Raw genomic sequence first — 24,936 nt, 5'->3', positions numbered from 1 at the left:
TATTTTTTTATTTTTTGACAGGCAGAGTGGACAGTGAGAGAGAGAGAGACAGAGAGAAAGGTCTTCCTTTGCCGTTGGTTCACCCTCCAATGGCCGCCGTGGCCGGCACGCTGTGGCCGGCGCACCGCGCTGATCCGATGGCAGGAGCCAGGTACTTATCCTGGTCTCCCATGGGGTGCAGGGCCCAAGCACTTGGGCCATCCTCCACTGCCTTCCCGGGCCACAGCAGAGAGCTGGCCTGGAAGAGGGGCAACCGGGACAGAATCCGGCGCCCCGACCGGGACTAGAACCCGGTGTGCCGGCGCTGCAAGGCGGAGGATTAGCCTAGTGAGCCGCGGCGCTGGCCCTGGTTGTCTTACACTATATCACACCTATTAAAGGTTCCATCACCTCCAAATGCTGGCATATTTGGAACCACATTGCCGATACATGAACTATTGGAGACAAAGATATCCAGACGATAGCAAGAGGAGAGCTTTCATGGCCAGATCACCTTCCAAGGGCTGCATCTCTTAATTCTGTTGCTTTGAGGATTAAGTTTCAATGTGAATTTAGGAGGGAAAAAAACATTCAAACCATAGCTGTGTGTGTAGAGACTAATGTAGTACCTAGCTTGTAGCACTCTCACATCTGAGCTATGGTAAATTCAAACAAGCTTCTACTAGCTTGAGAGTTGATTATTAAATTTTCAGGAAGTTTTTGTGTGGGGTAACATGAGTTTGGTACCTTAAAATTAGTTATGGGTGCTGGTGTTTGGCAAAGTAGTCAACACTGCTTGAGATAACTATCTACATCTCATATCGGAGTGCCCGAGTTCTAGTCCTAGCTCTGCTCTCAATTCCAGCTTACTGCTAATGCATACCCTTGGAGACAACAGGTGATGGCTCAAATAGTTGGGTCTCTGCCACCCATGTGGGACCTTGATTGAGTTCCTACCTCTTGGCTTTGGCCTGGGCCAGTCCTGGCTATCAAGGGCATTTGTGGAATGAACCACTGGACAGGAGATGTCTCTCTATCTTTCTGTCTCTGTCACTCTGCTTCTCCAATTAGTAAATGAAATTTAAAAAGAAAGAAGTCAGTTATGATGGGAGTACAATCAAACCTTAGCTTCCCCTTGGAGAGTTGGTTGTTAAACATTTAGGAGCATACCACTGATAACAAATACTATTCTTCCTTACTAAGCTTCAAATTATATTATAAACTTCCTAGCCTTGTAAAATAATCACTTTCCATATTGTATTGTAACACAGAGAAACTGTCAGGGCCCATTGAAACTCTTGTCACCATCCTATAGGACTGGAGAAAGCAACACTTTTGGAAGTTTTATGTCTACTTTTTATGATTTTTTTCCTTCTCTTATTATATCACGTTTACTTGTGTGCATGTCTCTAACAGAGCCTCTCCAATTATTATTTGTCATTTCCCATCACGTGTTAGCTGAAAAATCAGTTTGCTAAAGTCATGTGTAAAATGTAAGTAATTGTCTCTCAATTTAAAAATGGATAAAGGATCTGAGTAGATAATTCTCCAAGGAAGATAAACAAATTGCTAGTCAGCACATGGAAAGATAATTGACATCAAGGAAATACAAATTAAAACTACAGTCAGCTACTACTTCATACTCACCAGCACGGCTACAATCAAAAAATACAAGAATAACAATGTTGACCAAGAGGTGGAGGAATTGAAACCTTCATCACTGTTGGTGGAACTGTAAAATGCTATATAGCCCCTTTGTAAAATAGTCTTGTCAGTTAGTCAAACAAGCAAACAACAAAGTCAATATCTGACTCAGGAATTCTACTCTCAAGTAACTATCCAAGAAAACTGAAAGTCTGTGTCCACACAGAACATCTACATCTACACACTGTTTATTCACAGCATTATTCATCATAGCCAAAAAGTGGAAACAACCTGAGCATCCATAAGCTGACAAATGGAAAGTTAAAAATGGGATACAGTCGTGCACCTCACTATGATGCTTACATCAACCATGGACCACATATACCATGGCCATAAAAAAGAGTGAAGTATAGTATATGCTACAACATGGGAAACCTTAAGCACATTATTCTAAGTTCAAGAAGTCAGGGGGCTGTTGCTGTGGCATAGTGGGTAAAGTTGCCGCCTGCAGTGCTGGCATCCCATAAGGGTGCCAGTTCGAGTCCCAGCTGTTCCACTTCCCATCCAGCTCTCTGCTGTGGCCTGGGAAAGCAGTAGAAGATGGCCCAAATCCTTGGGCCCCCGCACCTGTGTGGGAGACCTGGAAGAAGCTGCAGGCTCCTGGCTTTAGATTGGCCCAGCTCCGGCTGTTGTGGCCATTTGGGGAGTGAACCAGCAGGTGGAAGACCTTTCTCTCTCTTTGCCTCTGCCTCTTCTAACTCTGGCTTTCAAATAGATAAATTAATTAAAAAAGAAAAAAGAAGTCAAAATAGACCGTGTATTCTTTGATTGCATTCACATGAAAGTTCAGAACCAGGAAATCATTAGAGACAGAAAGTAAATTAGTGACTGCCTAGGTCTGAGGTAGATATGAGGATAGTGAGATCCTGGAGTAATAGCTTAAGATTATGGGGTTTATTTTTTCAAAAAAGATTTATTTATTTGAAAGAGTGATGAGAGAAAGAGGAAGTGAGAAAGAGAGATCTTCCATCCACTGCTTCACTCACCAAATGCATTCAACAGTCAGGGCTTGGCCAGGCTGAAGCCAGGAACCAGGAACTTCATCCAGGTCTCCTATGTAGGTGGCAGGAACCCAAGTGCTTGGATCATCTCTGCTGCCTCCCAGGTGCAGTAGCAGGAAGCTGGGTCAGAAAAGTAGCTGTAACTAACCAGGCACTCCCAAGTGCTGGCATCCCAAGCAGCAGCTTAACCTGCTGCACCACAATGCCTGCCCTAGGATTTTTTTTTTTTTTTTAAAGATGATGAAATGTTATGTGATGAGTGAGCACTTCAATGAATAGATTATATGCTATGTGAATTATATCTCAAACTGTTAGACATTAAAATACTACATTATCATGAAATAAGGTTTAGTTTAATTCATAGACTGCAAGCATGGTCTAAACCTAAGACAGGCTGGTGCTGTGGCATAGAAGGTTAAGCCTCTGCCTGCAGTGCCAGTTCCCATATAGGCACCAATTCAAGTCCTGGTTGCTCCACTTCTGATCCAGCTCCCTGCTAATGCTTCTGGGAAAGCAGTGGAAGATGGCCCAAGCCCTTGGGTCCCTGCACCCATGTGGGAGACCCAGAAGAACTTCCAGGCTTTGAATCAGCCCAGCCCTGGCTGTTGCAGCTATTTGGGGAGTGAACCAGTAGATGGAAGATCTTTCCCCCTGTCTTTCCCTCTCCCTCCCCCCTTCTCTCCCTGTATCCCTCTCCCTCTCCCTCTCTCCCTTTGGTGACCAATAGTGAGGAGACTGAGTACATGCAAATTTTAAATTTGGGATTACACCGGTGGTGATATTGCTGTTGGCAAGACATACTTAAATCTCAATCTCTGTTGAGTCTTGGGGAGGATGAAGAGCTGAGATGTCAATTTCGGTATCTACAATTCATCATTGGTAGAACTGAAGATAAATGATGAGTAGAGGTAGTCTAAAAATAGCAAATTTTTTAACAGCTCTGTGTGTGTGTGTGTGTGTGTGTGTGTGTGTTATTTTGAAAAGAAGCTTGTACGATATTTTGGTGCAGAGTGGAGAGTTGAAGATACTTGCATAAACACTGACCCATACCAGTAACTTTCCACTTGATACAAAGTTTTGCATGATGTCTGTACCTAGCAAAATATTCTGCCTTTCATACTTTCTGTGAATTGAAATAAAAGTGTTACCTGATGCCCTCTTTTAGAAAGAATCTCTATAATTGGAGAGGAAAATATATCACTTGAAATGCTTTATTAAGCATTCAAACACCTGTCTTAAAAATATATCATTTCTTAAGGGTAAGTAGATCCTTTACAGAATACTTACATATCATTTGCAAGCTTTTTTTAATGCTATGCTGTGACTCTGAGGCGATGAAATTTAATTTTTAGCTTTTATTAATGCTATTTTTTACATTAATATTTGGTTTGCTCTTGCCTAGGTTTTATTGTTATTCATCCTTAGTTTATTTTTGTTTGCCACAGTGCTCAAGGATTAGATTCCAGGAAGAAAAACAAACAAGGAAAAGTACCTCTGAAGTTCCATACCACACAATTGCCTGAACTTTGTAAATAAGTAAACACAGGCTCAGGAACACCCAAGACTCTAAAAGCTCAGCTCCAAGCTTCTGGTGAGGTCTAAATGCTGCAGGCAGGAAATTATCCAATAGCGTCCTCTCCATGTTCTCCCCCTAGCATCCTCCCCCGAGATCCATGTATTTGCCCAGTTGTGCAGCCCTCAGCTTGAGTGTTAGGATGTCATTTTCTTAACAAGCACTGGGTCAATTATAAAGTACTCTGGCATTGTGGGAGAACATTTCTTTTTGACCTCCATCAGCAGATGCTTGATCTCTGGAAGCCTGGAGATTGATTACCTCCTGACTTCAGTAACCACAGTTGCCAATCTCAGCTAAACATTTGGGCAGAAAGAAAGGGCAGAAAGGTGGGGAGAGCTTACTGCTCCTGGTGGTCAGGTCCATTGATGAATTGCCTCCTGTGGAAGAATGAAAAAGAAGAGTGTGCGATGATTTGTGGAACTCACAGGGTCAGATGCATGCATTGACTTACCTGTTGGGTTTCCCTGATGTTTGTCTTTGTTTCTTTGGAGTTGGCACATAACGTCAAGATGAAATCTTGGTGTATCTTCTTGGGCTTGGAAGAAGAAATAATAAAATAGCAAATGCTGTTAGAAGTAATATATTTTATTTTTTTATTTTTTATTTTTTTTGACAGGCAGAGTTAGACAGTGAGAAAGAGAGACAGAGAGAAAGGTCTTCCTTTTTCCGTTGGTTCACCCCCCAAGTGGCCGCTACGGCTGTCGCGTTGCGGCCGGCGCGCTGTGCCAATCTGGCGCCAGGAGCCAGGTGCTTCCTCCTGGTCTCCCATGCCGGTGCAGGGCCCAAGGACTTGGGCCATCCTCCACTGCCTGGACTGGAAGAGGAGCAACCGGGACAGAACTGGCACCCCAACTGGGACCAGAACCCAGGGTGCGGGCGCCGCAGGCAAAGGATTAGCCTAGTGAGCTGCGGCATCAGCCAGAAGTAATATATTTGAAACTGAATAATGTGCATATTTTATTACTTATTATTTTAGAACAAATGAGAAATGGCCACCATGGAGGAATAGCTAGAGTAGGTATCACGAGGCAGAACCAAGACACCTGTCCCCTCTCGTATCAGAGGAAAATCCAGTTCATCTTTAATACCATTTATAGTCAGATGTCTAGCCTACCTATAATCTGAATTGCAAAAATATTAATGTAGCTTTTTGCTTTGGCAGAAAATCTAGATGTCCCTTTACATTTCTCATTTCTTTGTTCAAATCATTAGCTAATTGCTGACTTAAGAGGCTTTCCTTCGCAGTGATCTATTACATATTTTCTGAGCAAGAGAAGAGAAGGGCTTCACAACTCCAATCGTAAAGTAAGGATGAAGTGGGGGAAATGTGAATCACCTGATTTGATCAATACACACAGTAAACATGTACTGAAATGCTACACTCTGCCCCATAAATGTGTACAATATTGTCAACAAAACTTTTTGTAATGTTTTAAAAAATAAATTTAAAAGTCACAAGGAAAAAAAAAAAAACCACTTCCCAAGTGAAATTTTGCCTGTCCCTTCCCACTACTTCTAAGTATTTTTCTGGATGTTATTGCTCTTTTTTTTTTTTCTACTTTTATCATCCTTCTTTAGAAGTAAAGGTGATTTTAATGGAATATAGGAGAAGGCTGATCCAAGTGACTTCTCTAATGGCACTGCAATGTACTGTCTTTCTTATTGCAATTTGAATGTGTATTTGCTTTGCTTTTTTTTTTTTTTTTTTTTTTTTTTTTTTTAAGACTCTGCTCAGCCTCAGCCTCATGCATACATTTTCATTAAGATGTCTTCCGTGGGCCTCAATCTCCTCCCTGTAAGGTTAGCACCAATTCAGAGCTCACCCAAGTGGATGAGTAATTGAAGTTGTTGCTTCCAGTGGGCAGTACGTTGCTCTTCTCTGCTCTGAGCTTCATTTGCCACTATTTTGCCCAATTACTGAGTTTAGAGTCTGTACTTCTCACGTCCATCTGTGTAGACTTAGGGAACCAAAATAGCTTCATGTAGTCAGCAAATTTCAGCACTTCATTATTTAGTTGATTTTCAAGGGTGTTAATAAATATCACAGAAGACAGTCCTCTTTTATTGATCGCTGACACCCCACTATTAGCTCCTTTTCGTGCTGAGAGCTGGTCATTTTTTCCTTTCATTCCTTCTCTATCTCTCAACCCTCTGTTAACCCATGACTGACAGCCCTTTACCTCTTACCCAGTGGTTACCAAGCTTTTAAATAGTCTCTTGTGTAGAGCTTGATCAAAAACCCTTGGAGAGTCTAAATAAATATATCCCTTTGTTTTCCTTAATCCACTATTTTGTTGCCTCTATACAATTCTTCATTGACAGTACCAAAGGCACATAAAGAAAATAGCAACTTCTAAATATTCTTCCCTTCTTTTTGGTGCCCCACTCCCTCATATTAATTTTGTCTTTGAGTCATCCCCAGCCTGTCACTGAACCACTGCAAGCCAAAGACATTTCCTGCCTCATAGAAATGTAGCAACAAGCCTAATATGATTTTGAGCTTTTTAAATAGTTGAATAAATTCTGCTGGGTTGATCCCTTCTGCGTTTTAAGAGCAGGTGGTTGTCTATCTTCTTATTCTCTTAAAGATTTATCTGTTTATTTGAAAGTCAGAGTTATAGAGAAAGAGGGAGAGACAAGATTGAAGGAGAGAAGGAAGGAGGTGGGGGGAGAGAGAGAGATTGATTGATCTTCCATATGCTGATTGTCTCCCCAGATGGCTGCAGTGGCCAAGCCAGGAGACAGATCTCCCACACAGGTGGCAGGGGCCCAAACACTTGGGCTGTCGTCTGCTGCTTTTCCCAGGCCATTAGCAGGGAGCTGGATCGGAAGTGGAGCAGCCGTGAAGCCAACCAGTGCTTGTATGGGATGCCATCATTGCAGTTGGAAGCTTTACCTGCCATGCCACAACACTGGTGCCCCATAGAACAAGTACTCTTAATTCTTTTAGTCATTAACTAGCCTGTCAGAAATTTCAAGGAAGCAGATTTTCTCCTTGGTAATCAACATTCCAATATTTTGGTTTCGGGGACTTGATACCTTCACATGACTCTTTGATGTAAAGATAATTATCTGGATCATATTCACCCTATTCCAGTGGTTCTTTACCTTAAGTAAAGAGTAAAGTTAGAATTAAGTAAAGCAAACTTAAAGTGTACAGTAATGTAGCAAAAGGTCTCCTGTGTCATAGCTCCAGGTTTGATACGGACATTGTTTATCAGCAGTGGCTGATCACCATCTTGATGAGAGCTTCCAGCATGTTGGCTCTGGGTGGCAGATATACAGAAAGGCAGTGGATAGCTACTGTGGTTGGATGTGATTTATCCCCAAGGGTGCAGGTGTTAGAGGTTTGCTCTTTTTGTGATGGTGCCGAACTGGTAGAATGTTCAGGAGGTGAGGTTTAGTGGGAGGTGGTTAGGTCTTGAAAAAAGCTAAGATAGTTCTCGTGAGACCCTGCTTAGTCCAGAGTGAGTCGTTATGAGGAGCAGGAGTGGCCCCTGAATCTTCATTTGGCTTCCTGTCTCACCACATGCCCTCTCCCTCTTAATGTGATCTCACTGCTGTGATGCCAGGGGCCATGATGTGATGGAGTCAGGAGGGCCCTTACCAGAACTGGCACCATACTGTTTGGACATTCAGCCTTCAAAAGCTGAGCTAAATACAACTCTTTTCTTTATAAGGTACCCGGCCTCAGGTATTTTCTTACGGTAACAGAGAACTGACTAACACAGGAGACTACGTATTGGTTTATGTTGACATTCCTTTTGAGACTTACAACAACTCTATGAAGTCCGTAAGTCTTATGAACATTATTTAATTACAGAGCTAATAAACACCTGAGAGGTGCATCATTTGCCCAAGGTCATGGAGCGCCTTAATGACCCTGGACTAGACTCAAGTTTTCAGTTCCTTCATCCACAATCCTTCTCTTCATCCATGCTGCCATTGTGAGCTCTTCTATTCTTTTGAGTTGAATGTGTAAAATATTTAAGCCATTTAAAAAATTACTCGTAGCCTCTTATATACTCTTTATTTCAAAGTCTTTTCAGGAAATGTGCAGTTCTGAGTGTGAAGGGTACATATCCTTGCCCTCTCATATCTTACACCTGCCAAGTCTTACTCTTTTGAAGTGAAGGACATTTTCATTTTGGATTAATATTAAGACTACATGAAAAAGCATTTTACTCTCTGAGGCAAGCTTTTCTTCAGTGTTTCAACAAACCATTTATACTTTTATCATTTTTTTCCCTACAAAAAAGTCTCCCTCATTTAAATTGTCACAGCTTGGGAGCCCTGCCTGGAATACATAATAACTGCTTGTAACACTTAAAATGAAAACAAATTTACCAAGAATGGTGGAATGACAACAAAGAGCAAGAAAAATATAAGTACATGGAAAATAGTCTCTCCTACGCATATATTTCCAGGACTAAGTATTTTTTATTGAAATTGCTGCTTTCTGTTCTCCTGCTTACCTCCTCTTCATCTAGATTTGGGGGGTGGGAGTGGGTAGGGGAAGAATGTCAGAATCTGAAGACCTCAAAAGAAGTGAAGGCTTAGCCTTGTTGCTAAGTTCATGAGTTCAGGGGGAGCATTAGGTGAATTAAGATTGAATCCGAGCAGAGTGTTGCTCGGTGGGTAGGTAAGTAGAGCAAGGCTTCTCAGTCTTGGTAATGACAGTTGGGGTGGGAAACTTTTTGGTGGAGCGGAGGGCTGTGACGGTCTTGCAGTATCCCTGGCTTCTAATATACTGGAAATGAGTAGCATCCCCTCCCCAGGTGTGAGGAACAAAAATATCTTCAGACATTGCTCTTAAGTTTCCAGGTTTGGAATCACTGACTTAGAGGAGAGGTCGTTGGGAACATACTACTGGATGCTGGGAGGGGCTCTGACAGATCTCCCCCTCCCCCAATCCATCCCATGGATAATCTTTCCCTGTTCACTACAGTACTGGTCTTGATCCTTAGAAATAAATTTGACCCCAAAGAGGCCTGCTTGCTGACCAGCCTTTGCTTATGTGTTACGCCAGGTGATTCTGAAAGATCGACTTATTCTCTTTGGCTAGACGGAGCTAGAGCTGACAAGAATACTTTGAGAGCTTCACTGTTGTTTGGGAGGAGCCCATGACATTTCCGGAAAATTCCATGCTCCTCTCTGGTCTCTCCCAATCACTCCTCCCCTCTGTCCGATGTAAGAGCTGTGATAAAAAGAGAATCCAACTGGGAAGCAGCGCACTTCACTGACCTTGACTGAGTCAGGCTCTGCTTTGGGCTTTTGTTTTCTTATCTACACTGTGCCATAGTTGGACCAGATAATACATCTTCATGACTCCTTTCAGCTCTAGAATATTATGGTCTGAATGTTCTTATTTTTCTTGGCTTCTTTAATCTGTCAATTCAGACTTTAGAAGTAAACTTCCACTCCCCACAATGGCACCGACCTATAACCTGTTTTTGTAAAAATGTCTACAGTAGATTTATTTTCCTTATTTCATCTCTGTCTCCCCTCCTGCCACTTCCCCTACACCATAACTTTATTAAGTCATAAATGAAAATTTGGAAAACTTAGCCGCATGCCTTGAAAAAGACAAGTCATTTGTCATACGATTGCATCAAGAAATTTTGAAGTCCTCACACCTTAGAAGACTACATTATCCATTGAAATAAAGCATCTAATTGTGTGACTGAAACTGCATTTCAAACACATTAGAGAGAATAGGTCACTTAAAGTAACCTGCTGGGAAAATCTTTTGGGCAAAAGAAGAGTACCTAAAAATACATCAAGTAACTATTGTAGATTTATATGGATGTAGCGTTTCAAAAGTTATGTAGTTTGATTCATCCCTAATAAATGCATGCCGTCTTTTGCTGTTCTTCTCATTTGCTTCTGGTGTTTCCACCTGTGGAACCTGAGTCTGGCTTTCCTCAGACATTGCCGGTGTTGCAGGGACAGGTATGACCAAGGTAGCGAAGGCCTCTCTGCCTCCAACCTGCTGGTTGTATGACCTGTGGCCTTGGGGAAGTCAGTTTCCCCTCTCTGGACTTTAGCTTCCTTATTTCTAAAAAGGAAATTGGCTCTCTGGGGTCTCTGATAGCTCGAAAGTGCTGTGAGTTAAATCAGAAATGCTGGTCAGGAATAGAGCTTTGGAACACAAACTTCTTTGTTGGGGCTGAGGCATTGGTGTACCAGCAGAACTGGCTCCCCGAGTGGGACAAATGCAGGTCTCTTGGCTCTCGTCCCCAGCCCAGAGAGAAAGGAGGACTGGATGGGCCGGAGTTCCTAACCTTCCACCAAGGAGTCTGGGGGCTGCACACCCCACCTGCTCCCTGCCCCTGTAGCTTCCATGTCTGTTGATACAAATTCTAGGAAAATGAGTGGGTCCCTGCTAAGGAAAACGTATCAACAGGCCTGGGGGATGGAGCAGGCTAAAAAGGAAGACCTCAGGGAGAGCTGTAAATTCTCCCGACCAGTGGAGCCCAGAGCGGATGTTGCAGAGTCAATGATGCACTCACTCTGTCATCAGATCAGCCATCTCCAGAGCAATCCCCAGCTCCTCTGTGATTATAAATCCCAGCTGAAGGGCAGCAGCTCCCAGGTCGCCTAGGAATGTTTGGCTCAGGAAACGGCCCCAAGATTGGTCGCACTGGTCTTTCCAGAAGCTGCGAGTGCCTTGCATCAGCAGCACACCATAAACTTGCTGGAAGTGGTTCCTGACTGATTACTGTGTGCCAGGCACCGTGCTGACCGCTTGGGAGATATCGGGGAACAGACCGACCACGATCTCTGCCCTGAGGGGTGTGCAGGCTCACAGGGGAGACAGGCGCACAGGAGAGATAGTCAGGAAATGGAAGGCAAGTGACGAAACGAGGGAACCAAGGGAAGACGGGAAGGAAGAGCCACCGCTTGCTGCGTCGTCATCCTTGACTTTTCCTCCAGCTCTAGCATTCAGAACACCCCCGAGGATTTTTCTCATTAGAATTTCTTGTTCTTCATGTTTTTTCTTTTCATTATTGGAAAGGCTAGTGTATTGCTTCAGACTAATTTCATTCTCTATGGTAACAATGTAAAGAATTGTGTCATGTTGAAATGCCTTGTGTCCATTCCATGGCACATTTTCTAAGTTTTTTTTTTTTTAAGATTTATTTATTTATCTGAAAGTCGGAGTTACACAGAGAGGGGAGTGGGTCTTCCATCCACTGGTTCACGCCCCAATTGGCTGCAACAGCCGGAGCTGCGCCAATCTGAAGCCAGGAGCCAGGAGCTTCTTCCGGGTCTCCCATGCGGGTGCAGGGACCCAAGGACTTGGACCATCTTGTACTGCTTTCCCAGGCCACAGCAGAGAGCTGGATGGGAGGAGGAACAGCTGAGACTAGAACCGGCGCCCATATGGGATGCCGCACTGCAGGCAGTGGCTTTACCCACTACGCCACAGCACCAGCCCCACATTTTCTAAATTTTTCTTCATACTTCTTGGAGGTGGGCAGAGAGGGTGTCGTTAACCCATTTCACAGATGAAGAGCCTGTGCTTTAAAGTCTTTGAGAAGCTGGATGTCTTGACTGCTTCTCAATATGCTTTTTCAGACTTACTTAGGAAATAGGTTTGGCGTTTTCTTTGTGGGAACAGTGTTAGGCATTCCAAAAATCAACTTCAATTGTTTGGAACAACCCTGGTATTCTTTGGCGGCTTCTAATACGGTGACTACTTTAAGTAGGTAAACACCACTGGATATATTTCTATTCTGGGAAGATGATGGTTAAAAAGAAATTTACCAACCTGTACACTCAGTTGTCACCACTGTGGCTCCTGATACCAGGCTGTCCTCAGAGGCCACAAGATTTCCTTAAAGAGCTGGCAACCTGCCTCATTCTGAGTGGTGGGGGAATTATTTTTTTTCCCAAAGTATAAAGTTGGTGAAGTAGAAAATCTTTTTTTTCATTCTTCTCCAGAGTCTAATGATCCTGGCGACTATTAGTGCTGCTTCATTCTCTCGTTGCTTACTTCTGGGAGCCGACAGCATCAGCGTCCTCTGGAAACGGACCACATCCTTGAATGCTTCGGGGTAGGGCTTCCATAGAGGACAAGTGACACACATGCACACACACACACACACACACGCGTGCGCTTCCTGTAGTCCCTGGGCAAGTCACCTATGTACATTCAGAGTACAACCATCTCCCGACTCTGAGGTTTCAGTTACCCATGGTCACTTGTGGCCCCAAACAGGGTGAGTATGAAACAATGAGATATTTTAGAAAAGAGAGACCACATTCACGTCATTTTTATTATAATATATTGTTAGGCTTACTCTATCTTATTATTAGTGATTATTGCTAAGCATGTGCTGTGCCTAACTGATACATTAAACTACCATAGTTATATAAATATCAGAAAAATATAGTATATAAGTCCAAGGTCTGATATTATTCATGGATTCAGGTATCCACTGGGGTTTTGTCCCACAAGGACAAGGAGGGGCAACTGGACGTTACTTGGCCAGATATAAAGGTGGAAGTTTGATCTCCCAGTTCCTTTGTCCCACGCCTCTGCCTGCTGGAGCCTTTTATTCTATGGTAGGCATCAGTGTGTTCTCTCTCTATTAGCTCTTTTTTTTGAGGGGCAGAGTTAGTGAGAGAGAGAGACAGAGACAAAGGTCTTTCTTCCGTTGGTTCACCCCCCAGCGGCCGCTATCGCCAGCGCTGCACTGATCTGAAGCCAGGAGCCAGGTGCTTCCTCCTGGTCTCCCATGCGGGTGCAGGGGCCCAAGCGCTTGGGCCATCCTCCACTGCCTTCCCGGGCCACAGCAGAGAGCTGGACTGGAAGAGGAGCAACCGGGACAGAATCCAGCGCCCCAGCTGGGACTAGAACCCGGTGTGCTGGTGCCGCAGGCGGAGGATTAGCCTAGTGAGCCGTGGTGCCGGCCTATGTAAGCTCTTGGTACCTTTGTTATCAGTTGTTCTCTGCTGGGCACCTATAGCCCAATTTCAGTACCAGTACTACCAGGACCTATAAAGGAAGGTAAATTTACTTCTGCTGTTATTGCAAAATAGGATTACGTCACATGTTCTAACGCCCAATGGGTTTTTATTTACACTCTCTGCCAGATCATCTAGAATGCTATGCTTACTAATAACATGGAAAACTGGGAATTTCTCGGTATTTTCCCACCCTCTTAACTTTCTTATGACACACATCTAATGCTGGATGACAGCAGTTAAAATTAGCCAGTGTGGTTCCTTGAGGGGAAGAAGGAGTCTTGGATTCGGAACCTGCTATGACATTTTATTCATTGACATACTTTATTCTGTTGAGTTACTCCTCTGGAACTTGGTTTCTTTTCATGTAAAACAAAAGAAAAAGTGCCTTTCTTACAATATTTTTAGTGACTTAAAGGGGATAACAGAGTAAGTGGCTGCAATTTAGATAGAATATACTGACCTAGAAAACATTTCCATCCCTCTGTCTCACTCTCCCTCTGTCTCCCCTTAGTTTGACAATAAAACTTGCTTGGGAATGAAGTTTTCATGGGACAGGTTTATTTCTCCATTAGAACCTCGTATAGCCTGCGCTATTTGCCGTATGCCCTGGAGGTGTCGGCTCCCCTCGTGTGCTGTGGTTGAAATGTATCCTCTTTACCACTGTGTGGACTCCAGGACACACACACTGAGACCCACAGCTGAGAACCACCGAGGCTGGCCTGCGGCCCGCTCTCTGTCGGGCTGCTGTGTGACTGTTTGCCCTCTCTAACCTATTGGCTTGGAAATGAGGGGCAGGGATGCCCATCTAATTTGCAAATGTGCTGGAGAAATAAATGTTACTCTTCTGGCTTAGCCCCTCGTAAACCCCTCCTCCAACCTGGAACACCAGTGCCAGAACTTTTCTCATCACTGGCACCACAGGCATGTGTCCCCCATCAACAACTGGTTCTTTTTTTTTTTTTTTTTTTAAGATTTATTTATTGAAAGGCAGAATTACAGAGAGAGGGAGCCACAGAAAGGGAGAGAAAGAGAGAACAAGTGAGAGAAAGAGAGAGAGAGAGAGAGAGAGAGAGAGAATCTTCCATTTGCTGGTTCACTCCCCAAATGGCTGCAACAACCATGGCCGGGCCAGGCTGAAGCCAGGAGCCACAAGCTTCATCCAGGTCTCCCACATGGGTGGCAGGAAGCCAAGCACTTGGGCCATCTTCCACCGCTTTTCCCATGCCATTAGCAGGAAGCAGGGTTGGAAATGGAGCAACCAGGACTCAAACCAGTGCCCTTATGGGATGTTGGCGCTGCAGGTGGCAGCTTAACCCACCACACCAGCCCCAAATGACCTATAGTCAACTGCTTCTGTCCTAACTTAACACCTGAGAAAGGAACAACGATTTCAGCACTGAGGAGCCAAAGCCACAGGGTGGAAGACTGGGAGCCACTTGGAGGAGAAGCGTGGTCTCAGCAAGAACTTACCTCTTTGCTCTTCGTCGGGGCACATGGATAACACTGATGTGTCTGGAGGAGAGCTTCTCCAGGTGGCGAGTTCAGATTACTCACCTGGTTCTGGTTCTGTGAATGCTCAGCACCTGGTCCAGAAAAGGGGTCAAGTGTCAGAACATTCCCAGTCCACCTCTGACACTTCGAATGTTGCCTTCCTTCTGAAATCAAGAATGGGTCTGCAGGGGCCTGCATTGTGGCATAGCAGGTTCAGCTGCCTCCTGTGATGCCGGCAGCCCACGTGGGCTTCAGTTCAAATTCTGGCTCTTCTACTTCCCATGTAGCTCCCTGCTCTGGCCTGGGAAAAGCAACGGAAGATGGCTTAAGTGCTTGGGCCCCTGCCATCCATGTGGGAGACCCAGACAAAGTTCCAGGCTTCTGGCTTTGGCCTGGTTCAGCTCTGGCTGTTGGAACCATTGGAAAGTAAACCAGCAGATGGAAGATTCTCTCTCTCTCTAACTCTGCATTTCAAATAAATAAATCAATCTTTAAAAAACAAAACAAAACTAAGCAAAGCAACTCTGCAAAAGAAATAAAGCCCAGGTGAGGAAAGCCTACAAATAATTAGAGAAAGGAGGATGGGAGTCAGGTTCGTCTGCTGGACTGTCAGAAGCATGGGAAGTCCCATTACTTTTGTGTGAATAGGCACTCTGAGGACTTCACTCACAAGCCAGTGGGACTGTGCGAAGAAGACAGACATTTCTGGATAGAGGCTTTCATAAATAATTATGGACTCTCATTGCTGAGTATTTTATGTTTAAATTGTCATCAACATAGTTTTGATTTTAGCAGAAAGACGTCAGTTTTTGTGTTATTAATAACATCCCTTTAGAATTATTTCATAAATTTTATTTGCATCAAGAATATACTGTGGAAACCAAGTAAATGAAAGAAAATCAAGCAGAGACAAAGTCCGAGATAATTTGAAAGGCATGTGTGCCTGCAATATTGATAAAGACCCAATTGCACTGCAGGTTAGCCTTCAAGGTACCACCAGTATGGGCAGGAAGATCTCTTAAGACCCAAGCTGACCTGGTCTGATAGGGTCCCACAAAGCAGGGGAGGAGGGACTCATTACAGTTGAGCATCCCTGCTGTGGAAAGTCAATGTGTGCTCAGCAAGAAGTACTTGCTGTGGTAGTGAAGGACCAATGTTGATCTGCATATGTGATCAATATTTTTTAAGTACCAGAAAGGAAAAAAAAATATGCAAAGATACAGCTTTCAGTTCTCTCCATGATTCTAACTCTTTCTTGACATGCATAGCAGAGTCACCTCTCATTTTATTTAGTTATTTACTTTCATTTTTTATTTACTTATTTGCCTTTTATTGGAAAGGCAGACATACACAGACACAAATACATACTAACAGAAAGATCTTTTATCTGGTGGTTCACTCTCCAAATGCCTACAACAGCTGGGACGGAGCCAGGCTGAAATCAGGGGCCTGGATTTCAATCTAAGTCTCCCACATGGGTCATGGTGGCTCAAGTACTTGAGCCACCACATGCTGCCTCTCAGGGTGTGCATTGACAGGAAAGTAGATTGGAAATGGAGCTGGGACTTGCACTCAGTCACTCTGATATGGAATGCGGGCATTCCAAGTGATGTCTTAACTGCTTGCCAAACGCTTACCTCACCTGTCATTTGAAAAGTGGATCTGAAACATTAGAAAGTCCCAGAGAGACAAGGCCGACCTTCTTGGACTTTCAAGGCCTCCCCAAGCCCTGTCTCTGTGGGCTGAACTGCTGTCACAGGCAAGCTGAGCCCAATTTCTTGCCACCCTCTGTCTTTGCCTCTCTGAGCTGCTCCCTCTGATTGAGAGCCTCCTCTCAAAATCCCAAGTCTTTCCAAGACTCAGACAGGATGGCCTTCCTCTGGGAACCTCCTCTACCAGCTCCCACCGCCGTGGCTTTGGTTCAGCACTTGGTCTTTCCTGAACTGAGGCTTGTCTTTCCTACCGGCCAACCTCCCCCACCTAGGTACAAACTCCTCCAGGGCCAGGAGTTGTCTTATTCATCTTTGTAAGAGCACACTGCGGGTGCTGGGAGAGTTTTCAGCACAGGGAGGCCAGGTAAATGCTGGCTGATGCACCTTTTCCTCTACTTAAGATTCTGGTGATTCGCAGTTTGAAAACTGGAGTGAGTCCTTTAATGTCAAAACCCCTTGCTTCTGCTGAGTGTTTGCTGTGATATCACACTGTGCTCTGGACTTGGCTCCTAAAAGAGTTTATGCTTTTGCCCAGCGAGAGTTCAGGTTCTGGTAGCTTGGGCCATATTGTGTCCTTCATTTCAAATTCTATTCATCAGATTATATTTTCCACATTGGCTTTTTCCTCACAGCCAAAACTAATTCTAAATGTGTTCAGACCCAATGCTGAGTTTGTAAGAAGGGCTGCCTTTGTGCAGGAGGCCGTGGACGGGCGTCTGCCAGAGGATTCCAGATTTGTCACCGCTCAGGACCAGGCTTCTGGTTGGTGCCTAGTGAGGGTGGTTGCTCCTCCCAGCCAAAGACCCTGCTGGAGCACTTGCCAGGGGAAGTGTTTGCTCTTCTCAGGACTTTTTACGAATGGATTTTTATGCAGTTCAGTGTGGATCGGTAATTTTCCACAGTCGGAGTACCTCTGCCAGGTGGGCAATTTCCCTCAGGTTGGTAGAATGCCTTCTGATAAGACTCAAGAGCAAATAAGTTGCTTATCTATTATGGACATTTGGATACCAGCAACAGATGAGGAGAGGGGACCCAGGGTACTGTGGAGAGCCAAGGACAACCAATAAGACACACACTTCAACAACATACAAGGGCTTATGGTTGCTACAAATAGAAATGACCTAACTCCGAACATGAAATAGTAGCTTCCCTGAAAACTAACCCACCTGTGTATCTGCTGATGTTAGGGTGACCTTGCTGTGTACTTGCTAGTAAAGCAGTAAGTCTTTAAAGAAGATGACGTTTACATATATAAATAATTATGGCTGTGTTTGCTGCGCTTTCTCTAGGTGAGATGTCCTATGTTTTAATGTGTCATTCCATCTTCCAGCAATCCGAACAGATTGATGGAATTATCTCCACTTTATAGATAACCACGGTGAGGTTTAAAGAAGTTGTTAAAAAAAAATGCAAATTCCCAAGATAAAAACAAAGCAAAAATAAACACTCAGAAAAAGAAAACCACGTGTGATGCTTACATCCCCTGTCAGAGTGCCCGTTCAAGTCCCAGCTGCTATTCTTCCTATCTAGTTCGCTGCAAATGCACCTGGGAGAGTAGTGGATGATGGCTCTAGTTCTCCCATGTGGGAGGCCCCGACGGAGTTCCAGTCTCCTGGATTCACGCTGGTCCTGTGCCACTTCTTGCAGCCATTTGGAGAGCCCAAAACTCAATTCTACATGGTGACAGGTAGACAAATACTTGAGCTAACCTGTTCTGCTTCCCACTGTGTGCGTAAGCTGGAATCTGTATCAAAAGTGGAGTGGAGACTTGAACCCAAGCATTGTGGGATGAGCTGTGAACGTCCCAAGCAGCATTTTAACCACTGCACCAAATGCCTGCCCCTCCAAATGATGCTTTTTTAAAAATAAAATTTATTTCCCTTAATTTATGAAAAATAAGTTACATAGCTTATCTTAGTTATATACCAAAGTATAACATTGTTTTCCAAAAATGTTCTTTTTCCTTTCATTTTCTAAAGATTGGAAGAGATGAAGCTGATCAATGGTTTTCCTTTTTATTTTTGACCAAGGAAAGGAGCATTTAAGAGTTTTTTTCTAGAGAAAAATCTACTAGTTGGGAGGACCCAGACCTTTTGGCAGAGATGTGGGAGTGTGAGCAACAAATATTTTCTCTGAAAAAGATCTGATATTTTAGAAAGCAATAGGTCCACATCACAATGGCTCCATCGGTCACAGTAATTTTGTCCAGTGTCCAAATCTGTATTAATCCTTTGCTGTGGACTATTAGCTGACCGATTCAGAAATTCTTGACTCAAGCCTATAAAGGAGTTTCTTTTTCCTGTGAGTGTAGCACTGAGAGACACAAAATAGGAAGTCCTGGGTACCAGGTGAACTCACAGCACAGAAGAGGACTGGACCCAGACTGGCTGTTCCTGGGACTTCTGAGACGTGTCTGTCTCTCTGTGTGGATGTCTGGTGCTTCTGCTATTTCCCAAATCCTTAGCTGGGCCAGGAGTTCACTAACAGGCATCCTTGCAGGAGTCCTTACAGCTCTGCTGTATTGACCTCTCCTCTGCCTTGAACACCCTTGTCTCCAGGAAGAGGCCGGAATCCATTCCGTCTTTGAGGGCTGTGTGTGGGCTGAGCCCAGGGGTTCAGAAAGGTCTTCTGCATCTGTCCGTGTTGCTGTGACACTTGTTCAGCAACTGCTGGAGCCCTTCCTGTCTGCTGCTGCTGCCAGGCCTGGGGCTGAAAGGGGTGGGTAGCTGCAGTGAGGCCGAAAGCAGGAGGACCAAAGGTTGCAGGGTGGGGCTGGCTGTTCTCCTCCTGGCTCCCTGCTGGGTATGAAAGGAGGAAGAGGAAGGCCAGAGTACTGTGAAGGAGTGAGTGTGTGTACAAAGAGTGCATACTGGGCGCTGAAAAGCTCATCTCAGCCCTGGCAAAACTGCATAAGCACCTGAGAATAAAGAGCGGCTCATTAGTGGGAACACCTTGTGAACATGCCTGCTCATAAAAGTAGGTCCTTGAAATGTGAATGCCCTGCAATATCTGCAAGTCTGTAAGGTAAACTTCCTGAATTTATTTATCATCTTTAAAAATGCACTCCAGAGCTAGGGGGAGATTCAGGAATATGTTTGTAAAAGCTGGGAAGAGAGTGAGTAGAAATGACCTGCTCATAAATTAGATAGGATGATTTCACAAGAGACTGAGAAAAACTGAGGGAAGCGTCGATAGTATGGAACACCTGTGATAATATAATCAAAGGCAATACATAATATAGATTTTGAAATGATAAATCATGACAAGCCAAATTGGTGGATGGAAGTAGATTCACAAGACGAGGAACTGAGTCCAGCCAAGCAGATGTTAAATGTTTAGATTTGGGGAAAGCTGTTAGGGTGAGCTCTCAAAACATTTTACTTGCAAAATTAGGTCAGATTGATTTGGATATGAACGTGCTGGAAATCAGACAACAAACATGGACTCTGGTGTGCTACAAGGTGCCCGGCATTGAAAGGGAGAGAGGAGAAGGACAAGGCTGTCCATGGGAAGTACCTTTTTTTTTAAAAAAAAAATGAATCTTGATTTGATAACTATAGGAGCCGATTAATTTTTCCTAAACTGCGATGGCATAAAATAAAACAGGATCAAGGGTATACCAAGAAAAGGAACTAAGCACACCAGATTCAGCTAACAGCAGCCGTCTGAGTCTGGGTATTTTCTGTGTTGAAGAGAACCGTGGAGTGCGGTGACACAATCCCTGTCATCCGTCATCCACTCACTGCCCGAGCACGTGTCACTGCCTCCCAGAGGCCGGGCACTGTCTTGGTGCAGTGCCCAGGCCACGTAAACAAGCCTCTGCCCTTGGGTGCCACTTGACCCAGAGGGGACAAGGAGCAGATATCTTGCAAAGTAGGTGGGCCCTGGATTGAGTCTTCAGTGATGGTAACTGCTCATGTTGTATCCTGCGTTGTATTTTTAGGAGCACCTTCAGGTAAGGTGTCTCCCATGGTCCATGTCGGAGCTGTGTGGGGTGGGGTGGACAGCACTAATCCTGCTCGGTGTACTTGGCATCATTGCTCTGTCCTCGTTGGCGTGCTGGGTTCCCCTCCTGTCTGACATCCTCTTCTGTGAGACTTTAGGTTAATAGTTCACTTACTGCTGTGGTCTGAATGTTTGTGTGTCCCCAGATTCATGTGTTGAAATCCTCAGAGCCTAAGGCAACGGCAGGAGAAGGTGAGGTTTGTGGGGGTGGGAGGCTCACTAGGCCAGCGGGCCGTGCCCTGGTGTATGGAATTGGTGCTGTTATAAGAGGCCGTGGAGAGACCGCATGCTCCTTCCTCTGTGTGAGGTTAGGGTGAGAAGATGACTGTCTTTGAGGAAGTGGGTGCTCACCACCAGACACTGAGTCTGCTTTGATCATGGACTTCCCAGCTCCCAGAACTGTGAGAACCAGCTCTGTGTTGTTTACAAGGTGCCCGTGGGGACTGCAGCACTTCACCACCTTCCTAGATGTTCTTCAGGACCCGTTGACACTCCTCTCTGCTCTCTCCTTGAACATCAGTGTCCCTCAGGAACGGCCTACCGTTCGCCTCCCCTTCACTCTGTCACCATGTGCACATGTGGCACCTCCTGAGGGCTGACAAGGTCGGGGATGTGCAGTTAGGGGTGGGGAGGAAAGGCACCAGGGGGTTTCTAAGGAGTGGCATTGTAGTTGGAGGAAGCTCCCCAGGAGGTTCTTGCGGCCCCCTCTCCTCTCCCTTTTGAGATCCACTTACCATCAGTGACGGTGGTTATACTGCCAGCCACTCTCTTTGTTGAGCTCTGGCCCTACTGCTCCAGCGTTCTACAGGAACTCATGGCTTGTCTGTCCCACTACAGTGCACTCAGCTGTCCTAAACCAAGCTTATTAGTTCTCCACCTGCCACCCCCCACCTCTCTCACTCGCTCGCTCGTGCACTCTCTCTCTCTCTCCAGGAACATGGATGCATACTTGACTCCTCCCTCACCTCCCACATCCCTCACTCCCCAGGGCTCCCAACCAGTCTCCAAGCCCTTACAATGATAACTGTGTAACATCTTTGGATGTGCCCACTTCTCTCTGGTCCCACTACCACTGCAGCAGACACCTCATTTTGTCTTTGTTCTCCTACTGGCAAGATCTGCATGTTCTCCATGTTGCCATTGGAATAACAGTACTAAGATTAAAATCTGCCTCGGTTGCTCACTGTGCTACCAGGCCCCCTGCTTGCCAGCTTCAGCTCTCTCTAATCCCACTCTGTGTTCCCTTTGACTTCTGGGCCTCAGTCAGGCTGCGCTCAGTCAGGCTGCGCTTCTTCCCCCTCATCTGCCTGCCTAGCTTTGTCCATGCTTGGATAACTCTTGCTGCACCTATACGTTCACATCACACTGCCACATATCCATCTGGAAGACTTTCCTGACCCTTTCCAGCCAGACCCAGTCACTTGTGTCTATTTTATTGCCACCATAACATCCACAAAGCAGCAGGGACAGTATCTTACCCCCTGCCAGGGAATGAAAGCTCTCTGAGGGACAAGACAGTTGATATACATCAATTTACACACAGAGTTGAGAACACAGCAGGTGTTCAGTTAATGTTTGTTAGATAAATGATAAGTGCATAATTATTCCATTTTGTAGAGGAAGAAATAGAGGTTAACTCTTGTATCCAAGAGGGACACTTTAAGTCTTCTAATCTAGGGTTGTTTCTTTCTTTCTTTCTTTTTTTCTTTTTTCTTTTGACAGGCAGAGTTAGACAGTGAGAGAGAGAGAGAAAGGTCTTCCTTTTCTGTTGGTTCACCCCCCAAATGGCTGCTGCAGCTGGCGCAGCCGATCCAAAGCCAGGAGCCAGGTTGCTTTCTCCTGCTCTCCCATGTGGGTGCAGGGCCCGAGGACTTGGGCCATCCTCCACTGAACTCCCGGGCCACAGCAGAGAGCTGAACTGGAAGAGGAGCAACCAGGACAGAACCGGCACCCCAACCGGGACTAGAACCCATAAATCATTTATCTATAGTTAGACCCAGTAGATGTATGCACTTTGGAATTGAGCCTTTATAGGATGAGATGTTTTTACAGGCTTTTCATTTTTCTTTCTTGAGTGTTATTCATTTGAAAGGCAGAGTGACAGAGAGGAGGCAGGGATTTTCCATCTTTCGGTTCACTCCCCAGATTCATGCAACAGCTGGGGCTGGACCAGGCTGAAGTCAGGAAGCAGGGACTCCATTTTGGTTTCTTGCATGTGTGACAGGAACCCAAATTCTTGGGCCGTCATCTGCTCCTCCAAGGCACATTAGCAGGAAGCTGGATCAGAAGCAGAAGAGGGACTCTATCCAAGGCACTCTGATAGGGGATGCAGGTATCTCGAACAGCAGTTTAAACTACTTTGCCACATGCCTACTCCTTGCCCCCGTTTTCTAGTTCACTATAGAATGGTAGTACTCAGTGCGGCAAGAGAATATAGAGAAAATGTGGCTGATAAAGGAAGAAATGGGTGGAGCCCAAAGCTAACTCTCCACAAGCTTCTCTTTTAACTCTTAGTTCCTCTCAGGGCCTGTCTCCCTCTCCATAATATATATGGGCAGATTAGATGCTGGTTGAAGTTCCATATAATTCTGAATTTATATTATACTGTATGTGTCACAGGGCTCTTTAAGCTATTTCTTCCTTAAAAGGCTCAGTGAGCAACCGGTGAGATGTACTGAGAAGTATGGTGTCTCCCGTTGCACAGATGGCCCGGACACCATGCAACTGAGAGACACACCTGGCTGGGCTCAGTTCCAGATATTTTCCCCAAGCCTTGGCCTTTCATCAGTGGTGAGAATTCCTATTGTCATTTGATGCCTATCTAGTATGCATCTGGTGTGGAGGACTCACCAGGAGATGAGACTATTTTGAAGTATAGAAGGTGGCTCTGGTAGCTCCTACAGCCAGCGGATCCTGAGCAACTGAACTAGGTCTTTTATCACCGTACCTGTCCACAGCAAATCCCCAGACCCATACCTGCTAATGAGGAAAGCAACCCAGGCTGGCCTAGCACGGGAGCATATTCAGTTCCGCAGAGGAGTCCCCACCCCCTCTGTCAACCAGCTGGTACTGATTGGGTTAGGGCTAGCATCTGTTTCAGGCACGGCCAAACTAAAGGCTGGTTAAAAACTTGCAGCCTGATCTTGCACACAAAACATCTGTAGTAATCAGACTCTAGGAAATATGAAGGGTCTTCAAAAGGCTGGCGGACGAGTGGAATTAACAGATAATGTGCATTTTCCTCCAGCCTTTTGACCCCCACCCCCCAAAGCTGAGCCAGTGGAGCAGTTCATGCCATAATTTCCTTGGTGGAAACAGTCGCTGAAAAGACACCAGAGAGAAGCTCTGAGGTAAGCGTAGACCGTGAGGTGTTGTGGTCACCTGAAGTTACAAAGAAGGAACTGGAGTTTGTAACAATTCAGAGGTTGCGCCTACATGTGGGAGTGTCCCAGGTCTGAGATACACAACCTGCAGTACAGAAGTAGCGGATCAGAAAGAGCATCGAGGAGGAACAGAGACACAGTGGGGCTGAGGGGTGGCAAGCGTCACACCCACTAAGTCCCACTGCCACATCTGGAGAGTGGTCCTGGCACCTGCAGAGTTTCCGGCCCAATTTCCTACCCCAGGGAGGTCTGGCCCTACCTCAGTGCCTGTTCTCATTTATTTCTGTGGGTTCCTTCTCCAGTGAGTATTCTCGCAACAGCTACTTCTTTCTTGTTTCTTGTAGTAATTGGAAGAGCCTAACACAGATATCCAAGGGCAGGGTCCCTATCTCCTCACTGGTTCTGGCCATTGGTAGGATATTCAAGTGTCCCAGTACCTAGGTCACTCTTTGTCCGCATTCATGTAATGTTTTCCTGTGCATAGCAAAGCTCCTTCAGCAGTCAACAATCAGATCCCAAACATTGATACTTCAGGAAATATTTAAATTTGAGTTCCATAATTTAGCGCTGATGGACCCCAAGGAAACCATAGGTGGCCTTCAGGGGAATCTAGAAACCCTGTGAAACTGCATAGCAGAAGTGTATGTGTGTGGTGGGTGGCATTCTCCTGCGGAGAGACTCCTCAATTTTAACCAAATTCTCCGGTGTTCTATAAACTGCTTCTTCCACCCTCAAGTTAAAGATCAAGCTCAAGTTTGTGAGGCAAGAGCCCAGACTCTAGAGTTCATAGAGAACTGTGACTGTGACAGTTAGTAGCTGGGTAGTCTTGCATATTTACTTTATCCCTCTGCACCTTATGGTATTTACAAATGAAGTTAGTCTTATACTAATAGTACTTACATGGGAGGGTTATGAAGATTAAAATAGATATCTCACATAATGTGCTTAGCATAGCGCCTGGCATATAATAAATTTTTATTATAGTAAATAAATGTAGATGGGATCAATACTTCATTGGAGTATGTTTTTCAAATTTGGAATATTTATGCTTCATTTTGAGGGTTTTTTGGTCATAGAATTATGAGAGAAGAGAATAACCAAATATAATT

The 24,936-nt window shown here is 45.0% G+C and overlaps 1 long non-coding RNA gene across 1 annotated transcript in view; it reads left to right on the top strand.

Moving 5' to 3' along the window:
* The window catches only part of LOC149126448 (uncharacterized), a 212,981-nt gene extending 200,662 nt beyond the window's left edge, over positions 1 to 12,319 (top strand). The window contains exon 3 of the long non-coding RNA XR_016233670.1: positions 12,208 to 12,319. This is a non-coding gene — a long non-coding RNA (uncharacterized LOC149126448). The remainder of the gene's footprint in view (positions 1 to 12,207) is intronic.
* The last annotated feature ends 12,617 nt before the right edge of the window (positions 12,320 to 24,936 follow it).

Source organism: Oryctolagus cuniculus, chromosome 5, assembly GCF_051225735.1.
Source record: "Oryctolagus cuniculus isolate XC-2025 breed Fujian yellow rabbit chromosome 5, ASM5122573v1, whole genome shotgun sequence".
In the NCBI taxonomy this organism is placed as follows: Eukaryota; Metazoa; Chordata; class Mammalia; order Lagomorpha; family Leporidae; genus Oryctolagus; species Oryctolagus cuniculus.
Note: the sequence above shows the minus strand (reverse complement) of the source record. Positions and strands in the feature narration are given on the sequence as shown.